The 24,509-nt window shown below is 37.0% G+C and overlaps 1 protein-coding gene and 1 non-coding gene across 2 annotated transcripts in view; one reads left to right on the top strand and one right to left on the bottom strand.

Moving 5' to 3' along the window:
- Positions 1-525: 525 nt before the first annotated feature.
- TRNAL-CAA (transfer RNA leucine (anticodon CAA)) lies at positions 526-642 on the bottom strand. Its single transcript has 2 exons — positions 605-642; positions 526-571 (listed from the first exon to the last, which is right to left on the bottom strand). It is a non-coding gene; the product is annotated as a tRNA-Leu (tRNA).
- A 2,827-nt stretch (positions 643-3,469) lies between these two features.
- The window catches only part of LOC150083490 (innexin unc-9-like), a 103,397-nt gene continuing 82,357 nt past the window's right edge, over positions 3,470-24,509 (top strand). The window contains exon 1 of the mRNA XM_090378511.1: positions 3,470-3,559. The gene's annotated coding sequence lies outside the window, so the exon portion shown is untranslated. The remainder of the gene's footprint in view (positions 3,560-24,509) is intronic.

Below are 24,509 nucleotides of genomic sequence, written 5' to 3'. Positions count from 1 at the left end.
AACCGGAAGCTACAGAAAAACGTAACCGGAAGTTGCAGCTAAACGTAACCGGAAATTGTAGATGAACGTGTAAGCGAAAGTTGTAGGTAAGCCTAACCGGAAGTTGCTTGCAAATGTTGCCGATAAACATACTGGGCATTGTGGATAAATGGAACACATTCGTTCCATGCTGGATGTTACCAGTATGTGAATCTGGCAGCAGTCCTTTTCTCCAAGGGCATCTGCATTCGTTACGCCACCACTGAAGAGAGAAAAATCCATATCTACATCCTCCAGGGTTAACTAACCTTAGAAACAATCAATATGATGTTATTTAGATGGAAACGCATATGTTGTGGTTAACTTGTACTGATTACATTGTGCCGCCATCTCGCGGGAATATAAAAAAACAAGTCCCATTCTCAGCCTCTGTTACTACTTACTACAAAATCACAGCACCAGGATCAGATTATACTCAAAAACACTTTCCAATTCATTGAAAATCGTTTAAGACAAAAGCAAATTAGAAATAAAAGAACACCTCTTTGTCAGGAGTGGGATTCGAACCCACGCCCACATTCGTGGACCAGAAATCACATCCGCTTCCTCGCGGAAAAGTATTAACCTTGAGTCTGGCGCCTTAGACCGCTCGGCCATCCTGACAACACATAGTGCAAATTTTTACTCTCTCATTTTCATTTTTAATATTCGAATTTTTACTTTTTGTTATCTTCCAGTCTCCATCTATCGTTTAATGGATCAAGCGTTATCCTCAGGAAGATAACTCCAAAAGAAAATTATCCTTGATAAAACATATTCTTCGAAAGGAACAGCGAGTAGCCTTCCTGAGGAATACACCTACTTAGATTTATCCTCAGAAAGGATCCTGAGGATAATTCTAACCAGATGAATCTGATTTACATTTTAAAAAGTATTATGAAATATTATATAGCATTTTAAAAAGCTTAATGAATTATTTTCAACAAAATAACAGATGGTACTAAGAACACCAACAGATAGCAGTACTATCGTAAATTAAAAATCCTATCAGTAAGAAGACAGACTTTTATATGACTTGCCTAATGTTAATTTAAGTTTTGTTTTATTAATTTAATAATTTAATTTAATTTTTGATATATTGGTGGTCTAATTTACTGCCAGAATATTATAGTAGGTTTGTCTAGTTTGATGGGCTTTTTAAAGGGGCTTTTATGAAGTTATTCTGACTCCTCACGTTCTCAGTTGCCTCGGTAGTAAAACATTATCAATACTTCTAAAGGGCTCTTCAGTAGGGGCTAATTTAGCCGATGTCAGCGAAAAGAGAAAATCATGTTTTAATTCCAGTTTATTTTCAGCCCGCAATATGCAAATGAGTCTACCAATACGCCTTGGAACTAACAAGGTAACACTATAGGAGCAGAAATCAATGGGATCCATCGTGCAAAGGCTGTATAATTCCTGTAGACAGCCTGTACAATTTGCATCCTGGTCGTTCCTACTGTATTTGAAATTGAGGTACGCCTTGGTACTTTGTTTTCAAAGCAGTTTAGATTTGCCCTCGTGGGTTGCACAGTTGGTAAGACCACCGTCCTGCCCACACCAGGTGGAAAAGACCATAGTTCGAGTTCCATTGATGAAATGAGGAATTTTTATGGGCCCTTCTCACAACGTGGCTGAGTCAGTCGGTCTTAAGCAAGGTTAACCTGTTTTCTCTCAAGGAAAGTTGGGTTTTTCATCCAGCAAAACAGAAAAGGGTTTTAGGGTTTTTTCTAAACATTTAAAATTTTTGATTGTTTTCTAGATCTTCGAAAAGAATCCTACACTCTTGAAAACCAGGGTTCGGTGTAGTTTTCTAAATCTTTTTGATTTTTTTTTTTGTTTTTTATAGAATAGTTCGATTTTCTCATTCCTTTTCAAATTTTTTATATTTATAACCAGTAAAAGGCTAAGATGCCTTCTCAATAATATTTAAAAGTACTTTGTTTTTTATTGTTGTGTCTCAGAAGAATCATATCAGAGCTCGTTCTTCTGCCCATATTAGTCTTTCACGATTCAGCCACAAAGTGCACTAAGTTGTATTTGGAAACCACGCAATATTCAACCATTGCTAGACGACCTCAATAGTTCTGATAAATCAGCGACACCCACTGTAAAACTACTCAATGATCAAAAGTGGAGATTGTTAAATGTAATAAAAAAAAAACAACTTCATCTGGACTCTTTTGATGCCCTTCTATTTTAATAAAAAACTAAAAAAAAAAAAAAAAAACCACCTTAAAGCTGTTCTGTTTATTTTCATCATGTTCTAGTGTAGTGGCCATCGGAAAACTGGGTCTCCTTCAATCCCGCATTGCTAAATATAGAAGACTCCATAATGGCAAAGTTTTTGATGTTGGCCATTACAATGACCTATTTTTAGAAACGCTCCAGTAGCTTGATACGTAAGACGTTAGTTTCGCATTGCAAGAAACAATGTTTCATGGGAAGCGCTAACCAGAGAAAGGATGCAACAAAAGTATCGGCTGAAAGGGAGAGAACAGGGGATTGTGTTTTCCGGATGGTGCAAAATTTCCTTTTACAATGTATAAACAGTTGGAGACTCCAGCAGCTATCTGAAGACTTCTGCACTTTACATCTACAATGGTGCGGTTGGATTGACCGATGATGTACACCGTGGATATCCTCACATCAGTGGGGCCCTCACAGTGCCATTTTTTCCGCATATCTACCAGCAAAGAAACTTCTTAACAGAAGCTTATCAGCTCAGTCTGAACATCGAGTTACAGCAATGCCCAAACACAGTTAACACCTCTACACGACGTCCCCTTAGTGGAATATCTACAAGGTTGGTGTTATGGATAACTTAAGAAATCTATGCAAGCTCAGCTCTTCAACTGATCCTTAAATAAACGATTAATTTTATATTTATAATTTTGCGTTACATTTGTGCTTAAAAGATGGCGCCACTAACGACCACCACTTCAACCCGGAGTTGGAAAGTTGAATGAGTCTTGCAAGAGTTCTGTGACATGTGCTCTTTGCAAAAACAAGCGCACAAAAAGATTTCTCCGCTTGCCGATAACAAAGTCCTACTTTCTTCTCCTGGCGGCGCGAATTCGGGTCTTTCTATTCACCAACTGTGTGACTTCACGGTTCTTGGTGCGTGGCGTCTCCACTGGAAACCTTACAAACTCCACAAAGCCCGTTCAGGGCGCGGTAAATACTGCACAGTTAGGCAATAATCTTGCGAGCGTCGATAACGCGCGAAGCCCCAAGCACAGCCGCCAGTTGCCAGTTCGCTCTCGCAGCGAGGTGACAGTCTAAGTGAGTGAGCAACTGGGCCGAAAAATGTTAGTCACATAGCGGTTTTGAGGACGTTCGTAAGCGGTTCGGTTTGCGGCTAGCCTCTGACCCTGGCGTCACTACCGACCCCCCCCCGGTGGAAACGTTCTTCGACAGGTGACGTAGTTAGGGCGTGGTGACGTCTAGGTGCACGTGCTGGAGGTTAGATAGCAGCGGCAAAAATGGGTGCAGAGACAAGTTCGTGCAACAGTGTACAGGACCTGTGAGGTGTGTGCAAGTAAGTGATGCTTTTCTTACATTCTTTTATACTTCTTAGGCTCCTTTCTCTCTTTCCCCTTATTGATAACCATCACAAGAAAATGTAACACAGAGGCAGAGAGAGAGAGAGGGGGGGGTGGATTTTAACACTCGCTGAAAACGAAATGTAACAACCGAAGAAGGGGAAACTTGTAACAGTCGCCGGAAGATGAGGTGTAACTGCGTAAAACCGGCGACATTGAAACATTTAGAGGAATTCCAATAAGGATGCCCACTGCCACTCTAGTTTCACAGTTAGATCCATTGTGGCTCTGGAAAAGACACTGTTTCGCATTTCCCAAAGTGTTTCAATTCTTCCAGTAGTCTTACCTTTTATTTTTTAATAAATATCTTGTGATTGTGACGCATGTATGAACATCTCCGTCCATGTTGTTCCAGTAACTGCGTAACCTATAATTTTACCACCTTCGGTCATCCAGAATCATAATTATATCCATTTTTATAGTGATACATATTTTTATGTGACTTATAAATTTCTCCTTCGGTTGGTATATTTTCCATCTGATTAAAAATTCTCTCTCTGCATGTTTGTTACATTTTCCAGTGATACAAGCCCTCGTGGGTAGCATAGTTGGTAGAATCGCCATCCTCCTCATACCACGGATGAAAAAGACTAGAGTTCGAGTCCCGTCAATGACGTGAGGAACTTTTATGGGCCTTTTTCACAATGTGGCCGAGTTAGTCGGTCTCAGGCGAGGGTAGCATGGTCTTTAATCCTGGTAACTCGGGATTTTCGTCCAGAAAACAGAAAATCGACCTCAGAGTTTTATGTTCAACTATAGATTCCTCTTTCACGTTTGTTAAAAATTCTCTGTTACCCTCTCCTTCCTGGAACTGTTAAAAATTAATCTGTTCCAGTGCACATTTCTCTTTTCTGACTATTATAAATCTCTCTTTCCAGTACTATATTTTTCTTTCTCTACTTATAAATCTGTTTATTTCATATATTTATATTTCTCTTCTTATCTCTGAGAAGTTATGACATAATTCAGTTTTAACTACCTTTAATATTTTCATTCTTCGCCTACTCTCCACCTTTTTATTTTCTTTCAACAGTGTTTCACTTCCAACTCTTTTCTGTTTTTCAAATATTCAAATATTTTTATAAGTAGCATTTATGCAAAAATCAGAACCATTAAAAATTAACACGAACTTGTAGGATTTAGTAGATGAGTCAGAGTTCCATCCGGGTTGTATCAAAGCCCTCGCTGAAACAATAATTTTATGGTATCAACTAGGAATTCCATGTAATCTGAAGAAGGTTGCTGTAATCGGGTCAAAACATTTCGAATTCACACATTCATTTCCTTCATGAAAAAGTCTTTACCTGGAAAAGGGAATAATAATCCTGATAATGCATCCAATACGGAATGATCCTCTAAGTAGTTGCGTTTTATTCTTTAAATTTCTTTTCTTTAAATTGTAATCTGGAGATAGACTTGGAACACAAAGAAAGGCGTCTGTTCCGAGAACAATTTCTAGTGCACCCGGCCAGATCTATCTTAGATTTCTGACAATAGACTTTACAGTAAAAAATCCAAGGTTCTGTCAAGGGAGTCTTTTAAAGGGCTTTCTTCAGTGGTCATTCGGGTATTCGATATTTTTTTTTACTTGAGTTACTATCTCTTAGTGGGTGGAGGTTTTTTGGAAAAGTATCACGTGCACTTTCAACACAATAGCATCTCCAACCGAAAGGAAAAACAATTTTCGATTCATCTGTCTGTCTTGTAGCATCCTAAGAAATACTTCCAATAACAGTCAGCTGCAAAAAGGTGATGATGGGACAAAGGAAGTGTGAGAAAGTGGAGCAAGATAAAACTGTGGTAATTATGTTTTCATCATTTTCTAAACAAGGTCTTCGTATTCAAAATGTCATCTCCAAAAGTGAACCTTGTATGAAGCCTCATTTACAAAACTCATACTTCCACTTGGGACCTGAACATATCTTTGACGTCTTTCTATTCCAGCCAATCACGTACAACTCCAAAGCGACAACTTCGAGCATTTGTGTGGCTGCATCTTCATTGACACAGTTGCCACAATGGGATTAATGTCATGCAAATTTATTAACAACTAATCTATAAAATTACGAAAACAGTTATTGGAAGACCCGGTGTATGACGCATGCCCATCACGAAATAATGAATACTTTTAACAGCCAAGAGGGAAGAGATGAAAGTTCAGTCTTTGTTTAGTTATTTCGACATTTGAGCAGTTTGAATTTTGACTGCGCTGTTGTAGATAGTCCATTCCACGTGATTGTATCTCAATATAGGTTACTGTATTTATACAATGAGGGGGAGTGTCTTCTTAACCCTGCATGTACAGATTGGAGGGACAAAAAGCGTTACGAAGAGGGATTATCAGCTGTTCTTCGGAAAGTGAAAAGTAGCGCACGTGATACATAACTCGTCCCTATCTGGAAGCATTCGTAAAAATGTCAAAAAACCCCACGCGATTCGGGTTATTTGAGAATTTCGTGCAATCAGTTTAACACAGGAGAATACATTTGCGTGATTTTCAATAGCTAAAAACTGTATGATGTGGGTTGAAAATAATATCGAATTATCATTTTTGGATTAAATCCAGTGAATATTTCGCAGTTGACCTGAATAGCAGTACAACATTCAGAGCAGAAAGTAAAAGATTTTTGATTCTTTTTTTTTTTCGTTTAGAAACTTTATCTACTTTAGGTTCGCTTCTAAATAATTCATGGGATGTTTCTCAAGAGTTATGACCACTATGAAATCACAGGACAGGAAGACTAGTTGGATTTAAAAATGTAATGCGTGATCTATCGTAGGTTTTCAGAATACAAAACTCATTTATGACGTAAAAGACTATTTCTAATATATAATAGGCATTAGAAGGGCAGTTAACACTACATAAATAGTTGAAAAATCGCCAGGAATAAACTTTTCTGGGATTTTTTCCCTCACCGTGGCCGATTTAACCGACCTAGGACAAAGGGTGAATAGTCTCTTCTCGAAAATTCTGGGTTTTTCATCCCAAAAATAGTAAAACCGCACATAGAAGACAGGCGAATTAGAGACACGATATACTATCATCTCATTGCCTTAGTAGTCTTGTTATAATTTCAAAAACAACAGAAAATAATAAAACTGTTAACAATAAACTTTTTAAACGCAGATCATCTCGTTCTGCTTTTCGAAACCATAAAACGCCATCATTAATTGATTGTTATCTTTTTTTTGAGTTGACCCCAATTGCTGAGTGCCCTAAGCGTAGTGATAAAGATTAAGGATCACATTAATATACATATGCCAATGAAAACCATGATTGGATCTAAGTTAAAGTTGTATTGTCCATTTGATCTGATTGCACAAAAGTGACCTCTCAATTACTTTTATGTGATCGCATTCTTGAACCAAAAAAGACAAAGCTGGTTAACACATTTTACTCTCTCTCTCTCTCTCTCTCATTTTCTTCGAGAACTCCCACTTCTATCTTTCCCATCTCGTGAATCGCAATCCGAGAAAAGTATTTCCAGCGGATGGTTGAATTCCAACAATTCCTGGTGGAAGATATCGATCAATCATTTGAAAGGAAAGACGATGTGTCCAAACAGTGGCTGTCATATCTTGTATTTTTCAAGGTTTCATGATTTTCTTTTTTAATAGTTAGTCGAACCCTGGGAAATGCCTGTGAAAATGTTCATCAAAATTAAACAGCTGAAGTGGCCAAATAATTCATGAGTTAATTCATTTACTATTAATCTATTCACTAGCTCTCGTCGTGTTATAATTAATTTTATGATTACTGTTTTATAATTACTGCAAATTTTAATGTATGCATAGAAAGCCGTATCATAATTTGATATTACCATCACATCGGAAGTAATATTCTACAGCATGCCCCAAAATGAAAAACAAGTGCTTCTAGTGCTGACATCGCACTTTAGTTCTGTTAACAACCTATAAGCTGTTCAGAATTGTCTCGCATATACTAAGAACAAGTCTAAGAAAAGCTTGTTTTTAGTATCAATGTCCATGTTGTAAAAAGCAGGAGATTGTGATCGTATCCTTTTTAAGAATCAGAGAGTAATTTAAAGACAACATTGCAAAATTTCTTGGGGGCTTCTGCAACTGGTATTCAGTGGAAGATTTTTCGTCTTCTTGTACACTATAGCGAAAGCTGCTCAAGCGCTGTAAACCTCTAAACACAAACAAACGATTATCAATATTGACAATGAATATGAGTTGTATCTTAAAGTTAACCAATATACCGGACGCATAAATCTCAGAAAAGAATACACTATAAGTCTCAGGCTCACAGTAGCACAGTTAGTATAATGGACGTCCTTCTCACCCCGGATGGAAAAGATGGAATTTTTATAAGCCTTTTACCCAAAGTGGCCAAGCTAGTCGGTCTCAGGCGAGGGTTGCGTGGTTTCTTATTCAGGAAACTTGATTTTTCGAAGTGCAATCTACTATCCACGATCTACAGCTATCGTGTTTAATTTTTTTTCCTTCTTATTTTCTAAATTGTTTAGCCACGTTATTAGGACTACAGTGTAATAGCGTATTTGACTTTGCTGACCATTGCTCTTACATGACGTGGCAAGGAGTCAAAGCGGTGTTGAAAAAAGACACGAAGAGTATTAAACCATTCAGTTGAAAAATCTCTTCTCAATTTCTGGAGTGACGCGGGCAGAAGTGGGTTGACGAACATGCCTTTCCAATTGTGACTACAGTTATTAAGTGACTGCGATTCAGGAAATGGGCTGGCCAGAGCATGTTGGATATGTGTTGTGTCTTAAGTACTACTGCCCCTGAACGCTAGCTCAACTCCCAGGCTGCTCCGAGAGCAGCTACTTAAAGTCTTCCTCGTGTTCACCACTCTTTCACATATTTGGCGCAGTTAATGATCGTATTGTCATCTCGAAAATACCGCTGTTCGTAGGTGTATTTTGCTGATGACAGTGAAACGTTAAATAATGTCCACAGGGGTGAACATGCGACATTTTAGGCCCTCGCGGATAGCATAGTGGATATAATCACCATCCTCTCCATAATAGGAGGGAAAGTTGAGTTCTTATCTCGTCAATAGTGCTAGAAGTTTTCGTGCTGTTTTATGGACTAAGGGTGCTCTCATAAATATGGATAATGGTTTGCTTATTTCCTTCGCTGCCTCCTTTAAATAATTGAATAGATTCATGTTTCCCAGGTTCCTTTTTTATATTTAGCTTCAACAATTTTCTACACTTTTCTCTCAGTTATTACAAAATCATTTAGCTCCCTGTTAATTTGATAAGCTGCTGTCTTCAACTTCTCTACAGAATTCATCATGTGTAAAGTAAGTGCAAAATACTCATTCAGATTGTCAGCAACCTGAGCAAGATCATCGACAGTTAAACCATCGATATCAAGTGGGGAAATGGGATTCATCGCCTGCCTTCTAGTGTTTGCATAAGTAAAGAAGTCTTTGCTGTTTTTCTTTGCATCCTTCGTCAAGGACTTCTCGTAATCTGCCTTCGCTTGCCTAACCTCCTTTGTGACTTGATTACAAACTAATTTATATCTACCATAGGCTTCTATATCACTTGATAATTTGTATCCATTTTTCTACTCTTCCACGTGTCTCATTTGTTCATCTGACATACATTTAGGTCTGAGCCTAGAGCCTGGTAGCTTCAGCGATTACTTCCCAAAATCCTTTCCATTTAGAATTTTCCGTTGGTATCATCGTCATTTGGTCCCACTGTATAGAAGTTTAAAACGGTCTGAGACCAGTGCAGTCGTCTTTACAAAGGTAAAACCCTTCCCTTTGCCGTTGACCATAGGCACATCCTTAAGTAAAACCTACACCACTACATTGTGATCACTGTCATCCAGACGGTCTTTTATCTGCTATTCTTAATGCATGAAATGTTGCTGCTGATAATCAATCAAGGGTAGAGCTTTCTCTCCTTGCCTCTCTAACATGCTAGTGTAGAAAACAATCATCCAATAAATGGGAACATTTTAGTTTTTATAATTGACTTCTTCAACAAATCTGGTGTCCAGGTACATTTTCTAATTTTATGTGATTAAGTAATAACTCCACTTCCTTGAATAATCTGGATATTAGTAACAGTAATATGAACAATAATACTAATTGTCTCATATTTTCATAGTCTTCTTTCACATGAACTGTGAAAGAAGACTATGAAAATATGAAGAATGGGTGGAAATTTATTTATATTTAGAGTCAAAATAGATTTCAGACTTGTCTTTGGTATTTTGCAGAAAAATACCATTTGCATCTGAGTAGAAGCATAAAAAATTAGCTGAAGAATTAGATGAAAAAGTGAATACATTTTCTTGAAGACTGATTTTGAAGCTATAATACTTAAAAAAAAAACTGTGATGAAAAGGTTATCTGAGAACAACCTCATCCACCCATGTGTCCATAAATTGCATGTATTCTTTGGACGGTTTGCTGGACGAAAAACTCAAGTTCACCCGAGGGAGAAAAACTTGGCCACCCTCTCCTACGATCAAATTACTCAGCCACAGAATGAAAACAGCCCATAAAAGTTCCTTGCGTCATTGATAGGATTCAAACTTTTCCACCCGTTGTGGGGAAGACTGGGATTATAACCACTGTGCTACCGCAAGGACAACGCTATGATACACTAGAAACTGGATTCTTTAGGGATAGCTAGCACGGGATATACACTGGATTTGGTGAGATCCAAGTCCCTGACTATAATTTAGTTCCACTGTTTAGGAAATGTGGACATTTCTTTCAATATGCTTCTTTGAAATCACAAAAGTCTTGTTTATCAGATGAGGCATTCAACTCTCAAGTGGATTGGAAAAATTAATAAGTTGGTTCGTTGGTTGTCGTAGGGTTTTAAGCGCATCAGCGACTTAGGCCATATTGCGCCTTATGTAATATGTGTGTAAATTGCGTGTATTCTGTGGTCGATTTGCTGTTTGCTGGACAAACAATCTGAATTTCCGGAAGAAAACCCATGCTGCCCTCTCCTGAGACCGACTAACTCAGCTACGTTGTGAACAAGACCTTAAAAATTCCTCGCGTCATTGATGGGATTCGAACTCAGGTCTTTTCCACCCGTGTGGGAAGTACGGTGGTTATAGAAACTGTGCTATAACCACGAGGGCAATTAGTAAGTCTTCACTATGTGTTTCTGGTCAAAAAGAAAATGATGTAATCGAATACATAATATTTCTTTAATCTTTTTATAAATTCTTTCGCTGGTTAAAATCCTTGTCATGAGACATCATCTGAACAAGGTCTGGGTTCAAATATACTCAAAGACAGTACGAGTTATAAACGTGGCCTAGCTAGTCGGTCTCAGATGAAGGAGGAAGAGGAACCAAAATTTAATGGGGACAAATCTTTCGGTAGTTCATAGACAAGCAATCTCCTTTAAAGTATTTAATTCCTTATGGTAGTGTGGTAATGGAAGGGTTTTGCCATATATATTTGGATCATACACATAAGAAGAGTCCTAAAAGGGAACCAGTTTCAGTACATTATTCTCACTCAGAAACTTAGGAATATTTTCCCGTCCTTCCTCTGAGAGAAAAAAGAAAATATATTCCATTCGGAAAAAAACGATTAATGTAAAATAAATAATCATTAATAATCTTCACTCCACTAGAACGCAGGGCCGGAATCAAAGTAATAAAGTACCGGGTCGATAATGAATACAATTCATTTGCCAAATGATATTTTAATGGAAAGTGTACCTTTTAATAGCATTTCGCTAGATATTTAGAAAAGTTTAAACACCATCATTAGTAGAACGCCTTCTGCTTTTTTCTTTTTCACTTAAAGAAGATGCTTCTGAAAGCCACAAACAAAAACGCCTTATTTAAAAGTTATTTGGGTGAGTTTTCTTTTAGAAGTTTCGTGGAACAAAACTTTTCTTCATAATCTCAGGTGCAGAAACTGAAAACTGTTAATTATCAGAATTATACAGTGAAGTGGAATGAATCCAGCTGCAAATGTTTTCTTTCTTGCTCCTTAATACATCTGCAGCATTCTACTTCCGGTTAATTCATCTTCCCTGTTCTGTATCTTTTTATTTCACCACTCGATGAAACTCAAATAAATGCAAATAAATCCTGTTTAAAATGAAAGGTGAAGGCTACTCCTGGTTGTATAATTTAGAAAAGGAGCATGGGCAATCATAATCAGATTCTTCAAGTCAGAAAGCCAAAGTTCAGGAATATTTATGAAGATCGTATAATAGAAGGGAGATTTAAGATTAATCCTTTTTGATGTTATGCCCCTAGAGGTTCTTAAGAATACAATGAACAGCCCAAGATCAAACTATATAGAATGGAAGAATCCACAAGCGCCTTAATACGTTTTAGGATAATAGCCGAACTACTTATATAACCGAGATTTTCTCTTAACAGCTGTTTTTTTTTTTTTTTAAAAGAGAAGGTTCTAAATTTTTTCATATGTGAACTAAAGAGTCCTTGAGGTCTGTCGCAGAAATTCTTCCATTGATGGGAGAGCTGGAACCGCTACCTGGGAAATAATTATGCAACCCTCCTTGTCCCTGAGGCTTGTCACGGACAGTTTTCCAGTATGACAGCTGAGGCTGCTATCTGGGAGTGTATGTATGTTTGTCTGCGCCAAAGCAACTAAATCTATGCTGTGTTAGAATATTGTGTGGTCGATTTGCCTTTGATGTACGAAAAACAGGAGTTCCTGGGTGAAAAAAAAAAAAAAAAAAACAAGCTACCCTCCCCTGAGACCGAGAGTAGCACGTTTTAAAAGAAACCACGTTCTGTAAAAAGTCCATGAGCTTTTAAAAAAAAAAAAACGTTATTCAATCCAAACTCGATTTTAAACATGCAAAGGACAGCAAACTGTGCTTCTTGTCAAAATGGTAATTGGGCCTACTGGTCTGTGGCTAAAACTTTTGGCACAACTGTTCATCCGCACTTCCTGATTTTATCTTTAAGGAAAGATAAAGCTGACTTATTGGCATTCTACTTTTCCTCCAGCTCCTGCATCGATGATCTTAGCACCTCCTGCCATAACCATACACATCTCATTCAGTTCCTCCCATTATCTACCGAAAGATGAACATTAGAAAAAATTCCTGAAAAACCTTGATACTAAAAAGCCTCCAGTTCCTGATGAAGTTATTTATCCACTTGTTCTGAAAATCTGTGCTCTACAGATTGCTCCTCTTTCTTTGCTCATTTTTGTATTTCTTATTCCACTGACGTTTCCCCATCTGCGTGTAAATTTTCTGGTATCCAGCTGGTTCGTAAAAAGAATGACAAATCATTTAATAGTTCCGTTGTAATTACCTCTACTCTTTACAGAGTGATGAAGAAGTAATCAAGAACGCTACGCTATCTCGAATTCTTCCAACTGATCAATGATCGCCAATATGGATTTCGTCGACGTCGATCCATTGGGGCTAGTGTTAGTCATCTTTAGAGAAATTCGAAAGAAAAGTTCCATGAAATTCAAGTAGCTATTATTGACATTTGCAAGGCTTTTGATGGTGTTTGGCATAAAGGTCTCCTAAACAAGTTTCCATTTTTTGATGTGTCGTCTGTTTTTTTTTTTCCATCGGATATCCTAGTCTTCTCTGACTGCTCATTGCGGTTGATAGTGGATGGTTGTCGCTCTTCTAACTTTTGAGCTAATTCTTGTTCCCCAAGGTTCAATACTTTTTCCACTTTTTTTCTTGCATATTAAGACCTTCTTCCACTGAATGGAAAGCTATTTCATAGTTTTGCTAATGACAGCACGTTAAATTACACCTTCCAATTTGAGAAACTAAGCGCTGCACAAACAGCCTCAACTTCTTGAATAATCCGCCACCAGAGTCTTAAATGATCCAGGTAATTCTACAATGGGGCAAAGATAACTTAGTTAATTGCAGTCCTTCTAAAACTCAATCCTGTCTTATGCCTCGCAAAAGGAGTCTACACCTCCCATGCTTTTCTTCGATGACATTTGGATTTGTACACAATATTACATATCTCTATTAGGGACTATAACGAGAGGAAATGAATGACTACACCTTGTGTTCTAATCTTTTTTTCTGGGTAAAATACCTCAGAGACCTGTCTATAGCTTCTTGGCTTTATTCAACAGAAGGTATTGATTAATGACCCAGCTCTCTCTCTACTCTGTTTTATAAGCGATCTGTTATGCCTTTTTATAGATGTTTCCATTGCCACTGTTGTTCTGAATTGGATTCTATAATCCCACTTGCTTGTTCAACTTTAATTCCACAGATTTAACGTTTCGTCTTCTTCATTTATTCCTTCTAGTTCTGTTATTTGGAACAACTTTCGTTCACATCTATTTCCCAAAAATCACAATCTACAGAAATTATAGATTTTCAACTCCTCGTGCATCGGGATCTTCGAAATTACTTGGCCTACAACATTTGAGGAAATTTGGAAAGAAACAGCCTTCTTCTTTGTGAAACCAATATGAGAGGATTTTTGCGTTTATGCTAAACACCAACGATAAGAAATTTGATTGTGTAACTTGAATATAATCATTCAGTAATTGGTTGTTGATAGCAGCATCTTCTAGATCTTTAGACATTACCCAGAATTTGAGATCGCCTACATAAGAGACAAATTGTACTCCTAAGTAAGGGAGGAAGGGTCTCTCTGTGCAAGATCAGTTGAGATAATTCTGAGATGAAGATCAGGCCTGATGGATAGTAGAAGCGCTTGACCAAGAAGGGATGCTTTAATAAAGTGGAGGAGGCTGCCTTAAATCCCATATAATTGGCTGAGGAGAGAGATAAGTGTAATCATACGAGTATCAACAGTCTTCGCGGTAGCACAGTGGATGTAATTACTGAGATCGCCGCACCACTTCCTGTTTTATTCATTTCCTCCCTCTTAATTTACTTCCTGTTTCTTAACTTCCGATTATTCCACTTCCTATATCTTAACTTCCGATTATTCCACTTCCTATATCTTAACTTCCGAATAATTCATTTCCTCTTTCTTTACATCCTGAATTTCTTGACTTCCGCATGCATTTTTCTGCCATACTAGTGGGCACTGGTTTATAATGAATACCATTTGTAGTAAGCACTACCGTGTCTGTTCAATACAATTACTGAAACCGCATTTGAGAAAAGTAACTTTCCTTGTTAAATCGAATACTTAACAACATACTGCAGATGAGAGTACAGTCATTATGTTTTAAGCAGTAAATAATGTGATAGATTCGCCTCTCTGAATTATTGTAATCACACACTTTCTCTTCAGCCCAAGGACAGCAATTAAATGTCTCTCTTACGAACAGAAGGAAATGAGTAAGAAATTTTAATTTCATTGCTTGACACTTTATCGCATGTCCTTCCTTAATGGCTGCAACATTTTAATTCGTCGATTAGACAACACCCATTTACAGTGACCATGGCTTCCTTTGCATCTATTAACACTCTCATTAGTAATCACTTAAGAAACAGGGACCTCGATAATTCCTTTAATGACTTATAGATGGCGTTGCCTTCCCAAGATTTATTTGGAGTTCGAGAAGGTGGAAGAGTACCATGAGATAACGTACAAAATAAACTCCTGAAACCTTTATACATCTGCAATGGCTTTGGCAAAGAGCGTCTATTTCCACCACACGAAATGATTTCAAAAACAAAATCATTCTCAGATAATTTATTCCAAATAACCGATTAAAATGTAGGACAGTAATTGGTTTCAGTATTAGCCATACAGGGCAAAGAAACCACAGGCTTTTGCTGGACCAACTCAAAAACAAAATAAATAAAAGTTATAGGTAAAAAAGGTAAATAATAAATATAAAAGCAAAATAAGCGTTTCCCTCCTGATGCAATAACTGGCCAGTTGACCTTTCAATTCTCCCTAATCCATTTCTCAACTGCCCACAGTGGTGACTAGTAATTAACAACTCGCTGGCTAAAAGAACGCTTCCTACAAACCGGTCTAAAGCGCCTTCTCATAATTAATCGATGGCATCTAGTTCTGGAATATTTTTGACAGTGAAAATTTCTCCTTCATTCATTCTAACTGCATCCTCTGAGAGCTCAATCAAGTCCCCTCTAAGGTACCTGGTTGCTAAACACTGTAGCCCGCATTTTCGAAGTCTTTCCTCATAAGGGTATTCTTTTACAGTTCTTTTTTCAAGAAGTTCAATGTCTTTATTTAGGTGCGGTCTCCGTACTTGGATACAGTATTCTCTAAGTGTGGTCTTACGATTGCTTTATACACCATGGACATCATTGGCCTTCCTTGTCGCCTGTCTACAATGCTCAGAGAACTTCACGTCCCATTAATTACCACTTGCATTTTCTCATCTGGATGAAGAGTGGTTTAATCGGATAGTGTATAAAGAAACATAAATAGAAAGCCTTATGTCCTGAAGGTAGCACTATGGTAACAACCTATATCTCTCTAGAGGCAGGATTCGAACTACTACCTTCCATCTGGGCTGATTCTTCGTGATATTTTATTATACAATTTAATCCTATAGAATTTTCAGTTTTCTTAGTTGGGAATTCTGCGAAAGCCTATCTCAATAAAGGAAATTCCGTGTATTTTGTCTCCTGGTAGCTGTCGAGGTCAGTGAGTTTAATTTTAACACGAGCCAGCCACTCCAAGCTATGATAGTTACCGAATCTCTCACTACTGTTCAATCCAATCATTCATCGGTTTACTCATTCTAATAAGACGCCACCTTTCGTCCCATTGACCCCAATCTCCCAATAACTTTTACTATCAGGAATTCAGTGAACCAATTTGAAATTCAACTGCATCCATAAACCTTGACTGCTTGGTCCAATTTATTCCTGCCCAGTAAAAATACAGAATAAATTATGTGTAGTCTTTGACCATAAATCCTCTTCTAATGTTTTGTCCATAATATTAAATTTTTGCATCTATCTGAAGGGTGTTTGGTTATCTATCAACCAATGTAGAAGCAAATATATCGTTTTCTTTAGCGATTAATAATACGCTGAATTCCCTTGTGCTGGCGATGCTAATAAAGATGATGACAATGTAGCTGGTTGGCAACTCTCCCAAGAACGTCCACATAATAAATCAGCTTTTAAGTTATCCCTGTGCGCTAATGAACATCACCGTGGAGCATCTAATTTTGTTCTAATTTAAGTCTTCTTGGAAAATATTCTTGGATTTCTTGCGCGTTAATTTGAAGTGCTAGTAATGGCAGTCATGGAGGTCTTGAGCAGTATTGAAAGATAGGATTCAGTGCTAACAGTTTCCTTTTCTTAATATGGAAAGAATCAGGAATGCGCATGCCTGTTAGTTCTATTCAATAGTTGCCCTTTCAACAACAGGAAAAATATTTAATAGGTTACTTGAGCAAATTAAGAAGAGTGAGCTGTCATAAGGAGTTTTTTTTAAAGCCTTCTGGAAGTTAGTGTTTCCAGTGATAATCGGAAAGCGTGATGGGATAATTATGCTCTTCGCTTGTTCTCAGATTCATGAATAACACACCGGTCCGCCCCACTTTAATAATGCAAATGCATTTACTTGGTGCACGGTTCCTGATTGAAGTAATGGAATTGGACCACAATCGTAAAAAAGTGGGTAAAGTTGTATTGAGGTTTGTAATTTCATTCCAGATTCGATTCCAACTGCCTGTCTGCTGATTGGCCGAAAATAGAAAAGTATTCCTCTGATTTGCATCATTATGCCGCATCGAAATAATTAGTGGAATGAAAAATGTACGATGGAAATGTGGATTGTACACGCCCTTCTTTCCGAGTGAGAAAGGGAGAGAGATGAACATAAAAAAAAAACACTGAGAATCAGAGAATGTGATGGAGGAAGAAAAGGAGTGACTGATGGACAGAGAGAAATATACAGAAAGAAAGAAACGCAAAGAGAGAGAATAAAACAGATATATCGAAAGAAAGATAGAGAGACAGGAAGAGCTAGATAGAGAGTAGAGCGAGAGAGGAACAGAAAAGATGGGGCAAAAAACAGAAATTAACGAAAGAAAAATAAAGAGAGACAGGAAGAGACAGATGGAGTATAAAAACAGATAAGTCAGATCGAAAGATAGAGACAGAGATTCAGAAAGACAGATTGTGAAAAAGAGAGATAGAATGAGATCAAAAGAAAAATAAACAGAGACAGGAAGACAGAAAGATAAGGAAAGGGACAGAGCGAATGAGAAAAAGGGTACAAAACAGAAATAATACCATGTCTAAAAAAAAAAGATAAAGAGAGATAGAAAGACAGAAATAGAAAGAGAGAGAGAGAGAGAGAGAGAGAGAGAGAGAGAGAGAGAGAAACAAAAAAAAAAAGAGAGAAAGACAGAGAGAGAGGAACAGAAAAGATGGCGCAGAAAATAGAGATAGAATCTGATCGAAAGTGAAATAAAGATAAAAGGAGAGACAGAAAGAGAGAGAGTAAGAGTGGAGCAGAAAATAGAGATAGAAACAAAAAAGATAAAAGATAGAGAGAGAAAAAGATAAAAAGACTGAGAGAGAAAAATATAAAAACAGATAGAGTCAGATCGAAAGATAAAGGAGACAGATTCAGAAAGACAAACTGTGAGAAAGAGAGGTAGAACCAGATCAAAAGAAAAACAAAGGGAGAGAGACAGAAAGATAGAAGGATAAAGAGAGACAGAAACACAAAAAGATAAAGAGAGAGAGAGAGATAAAGGGACAAAGAAAAAGGAATGAGTGAAAACAAAATTAAAATTAGAGAGAGAGATCGGAACAGGAAAGATGGCGCAGAAAACAGATGGTTGAAACAGATGGAGCACAAAACAGATATAATCAGATTGAAAGAAAGATAAAGAAGACAGAAAGATAAAGAGAGATCGAGAGTGAGAGATGGGGCACAAAGCATCAGATCAAAAGAAAGATAAAGAGAGACAAGAAGATAGAAAGATAAAAGAAGGAGAGAGAGAGAAAGAGAAACTGGAAAGATATTTAGAAGTTTATATGGTATCGCCCTGTGATACCTGAGAGGGAGCATTAAATGAAGACGGAAGAGAAGGAAATAGACGAACCGTAGAAAGAGAGAGAGAGAAGGGAAGAAATGAAAGGAGGGGAGAGAATTTTTCTATCTTTCTGCGCACAGCGTATGTGGTCATCCCAGGGTCTTCGATTCCTGCGTTCGCTCGCTCATATCAAGCGGTAAACAGCACCGTGTTTTATTCTTCGGGCCGCAATATGCGGTTTGTCCGAAAACGCGGGCCGAAAATAGTTCTTAAAAGGCTGAACGTAATTGCCTCAGAAAACAGGACTTCTTTGAAATGTAAACACCGACTTTCCTTCGAAGAAACTAATTATATCAGCGTCCGAAGCGATGCAGCCGCACAGCGCAGTGTTCCGGAGTAGACGGGAGGGAAGGGAAAGGAGGGCACGCATGCGCACTGGCCTCCGAGAACGGTGGAGCCCGATCCAATTAATACAGACGTGGTGGCAAGCGGGGATTGTTTGATTTGTGTTTTTCGGTGCCTTCAAGGACTGGCTCGGTAGATGTGTGCGGTGGAAGAGAGCGAAGGGCCCACGTGCGATATCTGGTAACAGTCGCCAGTCTCGGAGGGAGTAGCAAAGCCACGTGAACCGGCGTCCGAATTTGTGTTCCTGCCGTAAGATGCACGAACTGAGCGACTCTTCCGGGACAAAGCAGATGGAATAAGGGGGCCCCGCTTTTGGTTTCTCGCAGGTGAACAGACACTGACCTTGATGCAGTTTCGATGGAGCTGACCTTCTGAGTGTGATCGATGGTAAGTGAAATGTCCTTTATTGGATCGCATGACACTTTTTGTCCTAAAAAGATCACATTAAGCTCTTTTAAATTTCTTCTACAAAGAGAATTCCCAGATTTTTTTTAGCTGAAGCCTTTAGATCGTTAGATCATGATTAAGTCTTTAGATTATTGGATCATTAGATCGGTAGATCATGATTAATTCTTCAGATCATTACATCACGATTAAATCCTATGATCATTAGATCGTGATTAATTCTTTAGATTGCTGGATCTTTATATCATTAGATCATGATTAATACTTTAGATCATTAGATAATGATTAATTCTTTAGATAATTGGATCTTTGGATCATTATTTGGTCTTTAAATCATGGAAAATCTGTAGCTCATCTTCTGAAATATTTCCATCATGGCACATTTTTTTAGCCGAAATGTTCAGATCATTGGAGAACGATGGTTTTCATACCTTTTTATTGTGAAATAGTTCAGGTGACCTTCACTAGAGGGAAAGGGTCAAAGGTCAAATTCCTGAAAGTATGTATTTCATCTACACATTAACACAACTACATTTTTACCCTTCTCATACGTTATTGATAAAAGGACATTATTTGGTGAGCGTCACTTAAAATATATTTCTACAAACAGGATAATCAAATATGTTTCTACAAACAGGCTAATTAAAATATATTTCTACAAACAGGATAATTAAAATATATGTATACAAACAGGATAATAAAATATATTTATATTAGGAGGCTAATTAAAATATATTTCTACAAGGAGGCTAATTAAAAAATATTTCTACAAGTAGGCTAATTAAAATATATTTCTACAAACAGGCTAATTGAAATATATTTCTACAAACAGGCTAATTAAAATATATTTCTACAAACAGGCTAATTAAAATATATTACTACAAGGAGGCTAATTAAATTATATTTCTACAAACAGGCTAATTAAATCCGAACGGAGCTTGAGCTGTAATATTATTCACGAATGCAAATGTAAAGGAACAAAAGTTGTTTAATTAAAACGCTTTAGCATTCATATTTTAGATTGTCTTGATTATTCAGTGAATAGACACACAGAATCTTAAACTTTCGTATTAAAGGTCCCCATTTTTAAATTTGGAGTAAAATATTAAATTTAAATTTTTATATTTTTACGTGAAAAATATAATTAAAATATCGTTGACAGACTGGGCGAGAAATCGAGTAATAAGATTCAAAATTAGTTTCGGTTGCCGAACTAGGAATCCATAAAGCTGTTAATGATGCTATTAGTTAGAATTTTCATCTAACTTAATTAGTTAGATTAATTAACTTTATTAATTAGATTATTCATCCTATAAGAAACTAATGTATTTTCTACTTCTATCTAATAAGAGTTTTTATCATATTCAGAGCCATTTTTGATTCGACCTATGACCTATATTGGGAAAATAAATCAGGAATCGCCTTTTTCAAGCAAAATGCGTTTTTTTTCAAGAGGATCTCTTGAGGTCTGGGTATACAGCATCACCGGAAGTGATGGATTTAAACAAATAAGATCAGCCTGAAGAGTATTTCCGTATACAATTCTCTATATAAAAATAACTGGGGTGAAGGAGCTTTCCCACCATCCTATCTCTCCAGTAGAGTATTATTATTTAAAATGTTTATATGCACGCTTGGGGATCTTTCCCCAGTTTCCCCCGGTTTTTCAACTTACAATACCAGCGTTTATGCATTTTTAATACAAGTTTTGTGCTCCGATATATCTCCTGTCATTGCAGATATTCAGGAGAAGACTTGGGTGCTTTCAGGGAGATTCTTCCTGTCTTATTACGTTTGTTCATTTCGTATCTGGTTTAAAGTTATAAATAATTCATTCATCTAGACTTTACGCTTCATCTCTCTCTCTCTCTCTCTCTCTCTCTCTCTCTCTCTCTCTCTCTCTCTCTCTCTCTCTCTCTCCGGAAATTTTCAGAAAACATCTGGAGTGATTTTGTTATTCTCGATGGTCTTCTGTCTCATCATACCAATCACCAATATTCATCTTTGCATATAATCATGATCTAACGATCATGATTAAGAGTTTCGATCATTAGATGATGATTAATTTTGGACTAAACATTTCCAGATTACATTTTTTTGGATAAAAAAGTTTTTCCAAATATAGGCAAGTAATTACTGTAATATTTCACACTATGAAACCTTTATTTTCAAACTCAAGCCTTTTCTGATTTGTTTTGATTTCTTATTTTGAAATATTCAACTTCATTTTTTTTTTTTAGTCTCTAGATCTAAATTTACCTTTAAATGCCCCTTAGAAGACATTGTGCCAAAATTTAAGGGTTCGTTTTATGAGATCGGTTTCCTTAGAAACGATTTTTAAGGGTCCATTTCTCTCTCTTTGTTTGGTATGCAGAATCAATTGTATATGTGTATATACAGGAAAAGCCTTCAAGAGATTTTGCACATGACGACTCTTGAAGTTAAAAAGAAAAAATCCTCTTCCACTAATTAAATCAGTATGAGTTTATTGTTTGCATTTTTGATTTTCGTAATACTTGAGCAAATAAAATTCGCCCGAAACATCCAAAAAAAGAAAATTTTTAATTTTATTAAGTAATTACTTAAACAACATTCTAATTAAACTTCGATGACCCCCAGGAAGATTACGAAATATTTCCATCAGCAGATTCAGTTAATTGCTTGGTTTTTATGGACTTTTCTTCTAAATGCAGCAATATTCAATTATCTTCCGATTTTTTTCGCTTGTCAACAAACACTCCATTTAGTTGCCAGGCAACCGGAGAGAGATGATTTATATGGGGAGATTAAGTTATAAATTGTGATGATGGTAATTCACTTAACACATTTTGAAGTGTGGCTGTTTGAGGGTATTTAGGGCTCTTGAAGGGAAAAACACACTGGGTCCTTGAACAAGTGACGAATTTGAAGTATTCAGAGTTCGTTTAGGAGACTAGAATCAGTCCCTTTCTATCCTTTGAAATATCGGTTATCATAAGTGGTTGGGAGCTTTACAGAGAAACGTCTTTTACAGGGGCACGTTAAAAAGATGCTAATCTGTACTTTTAACCAAGAAACTGGGAATGAAAGTTCCATTGATACATCTTTGTCGATACGCTGAAAAGAGTTTTAGAACTTTAAATACTTTTCCATAAATGCTTGTTAGTACTGAAAATCAAAATAGGGTTAAACTTACTGGAAGAAGGAGAAATATACTTGTAATAGCCATACAGTGCAAGGAAGCCAGAGGCTTTCGCTGCACTGATCTTAAAAAAAAAGAACCGAGTAGATAAGAAAATACAATTTATTTTCTTCCCTATTCACATCCAGCTGATCTTTGAATTTATTCAAACTGTGAGCCTCAACTACCCATGAACGCAACCTGTTCTAGCGATCAACGACTCGCTGGCTAAAAGAAAACTTCCTAAATCTAGTCCTAACCTCTTCCCCTATAGTTTGAATTTATGGCCTCTATTTCTGGATTCTTTTAACAGTGAAAATTCCGCCTTCATTCATTTTACCAATCCCTCTCAGAGCCTTATAAACCTCAATCAGGTCACCTCTGAGGTGCCTGGTTGCCAAGCTCTGTAGCACACATAATTGGAGTCTTTCAGCATACGGTCGTCCTTCTGCTGATCTCACCATTCGAGTTGACGTCTTTGAACCCTTTCAAGGGTGTTCAATGTCTTTTTTCAGATGAGTTGCCGATACTTGAACACAGTATTACGAATATGGTCTTACAATTGGCTTATACGGTGGAACTATTGACCTCCAAATCTCTACAGGATAATGTTCGACAAATCATCGATAGAACATCATGGGCTTTCCTGGCTGCTTGTTTACACTGCTCAGAAAAATTCATATTTGCCTGTCTTATAACTCCAAGATTCCTTTCTTCTTCTACTGTTTTTGGTTCAAACCCACCAAGTGTATAATTTATTTTACACCTTGCATTTAAGACCTTGCATTTTTGCCTGATTAAAACATAGCTGCCACTTTTCTGACCATCCTTGCAGCCTGTTCAAATCATCCCGAACTACCTTACCAATCTTTACGTCGTCTGCAAATTTTGACATCAATCCCATCGTCGATGTCGTTTTTGAAAACAACAGTGGTCCAAGAACTGATCCCTGGGGGACCCCACTTCTGACTTTACATAAGTCTGAAGAATATTCATTAATCACAAGCCTGTGCCTCCTGCCCTGCAGCCATCCAGCAATCTGTCTTAGAATTTTTCCAGTAATCCCAACATGTTCCAGCTTATACAATAACCTCTCATGAGGATTGAGTCAAATGCCTTGCTAAAATCCAAATAAACGATGTCGAAATTGTTTCATACATCCAGCTCATGAGTAACTGTGTCAAAATAGCCTAGTAAGTTAGTTAAACGTAATTTTGCCTTAACAAAACCATGTTGTATGTTATTCAAAATGCCATATCTATTTAAATCTCCATGAATTTCACTCTTGATCACTCTTTCTAAGATTTTCCCTACCACTGAAGTCAGACTAACTGGGCTGTAGTTACCAACTTCGTTCTTATAACAGCCTTTATGTGTTGGTAATTACGTTAGCACTTATCCAAAGGCGGCCTTCCTCAAAATTACTGGGTATCTGCATCAAATAGTAATATCAAGAAAAAAAAACAATTTCATTTCCAAACATCTCATTATAAATATAGCTAAATATTCATTCTTATTAAATTAATTTTATTTATTTTTAATGAACATCAAATAAAGATACTTTATTTCATAAAAAGGAACATTTATTATCAGACGTGAAAGTTAATTTACTTTGAAATATTCAGAGAACTGTTGAGACAAAGTGATGAACTAATCTAATAGAAATTTAGTTTAATGAAGTTTAATTACCATAAAACTGGAACACATTTAAAAAAAAAACATTTCTCCTTTTTAGTGCATACAGAAGAACTTATAGGTAGCGATTTCGAAGGAGGACAGGAGAATCATTAGTGGATTATATTGGGGACAAACATTTTTATGGTAGAGCATGCAGATACTGAGAGCATAGAGATTGAAGAGGTGTGAGGCAGGTGTGTTGTCTGTCTTCGACTTTATTTAATGCATATGCAGAAAAAATGTTTTTAAGGTGGCATTTGATAAAGGAAATATGGATGAGGGAGAGTTGTATGGGGTCAAGAAGGGAGAAAGATTATTGAGAGGGTTG

This window comes from Mastigoproctus giganteus, chromosome 7 (genome assembly GCF_048544385.1).
Source record: "Mastigoproctus giganteus isolate SK-2022 chromosome 7, ASM4854438v1, whole genome shotgun sequence".
Taxonomy (NCBI): Eukaryota; Metazoa; Arthropoda; class Arachnida; order Uropygi; family Thelyphonidae; genus Mastigoproctus; species Mastigoproctus giganteus.
This window is presented reverse-complemented; position numbering and strand designations above follow the sequence as displayed.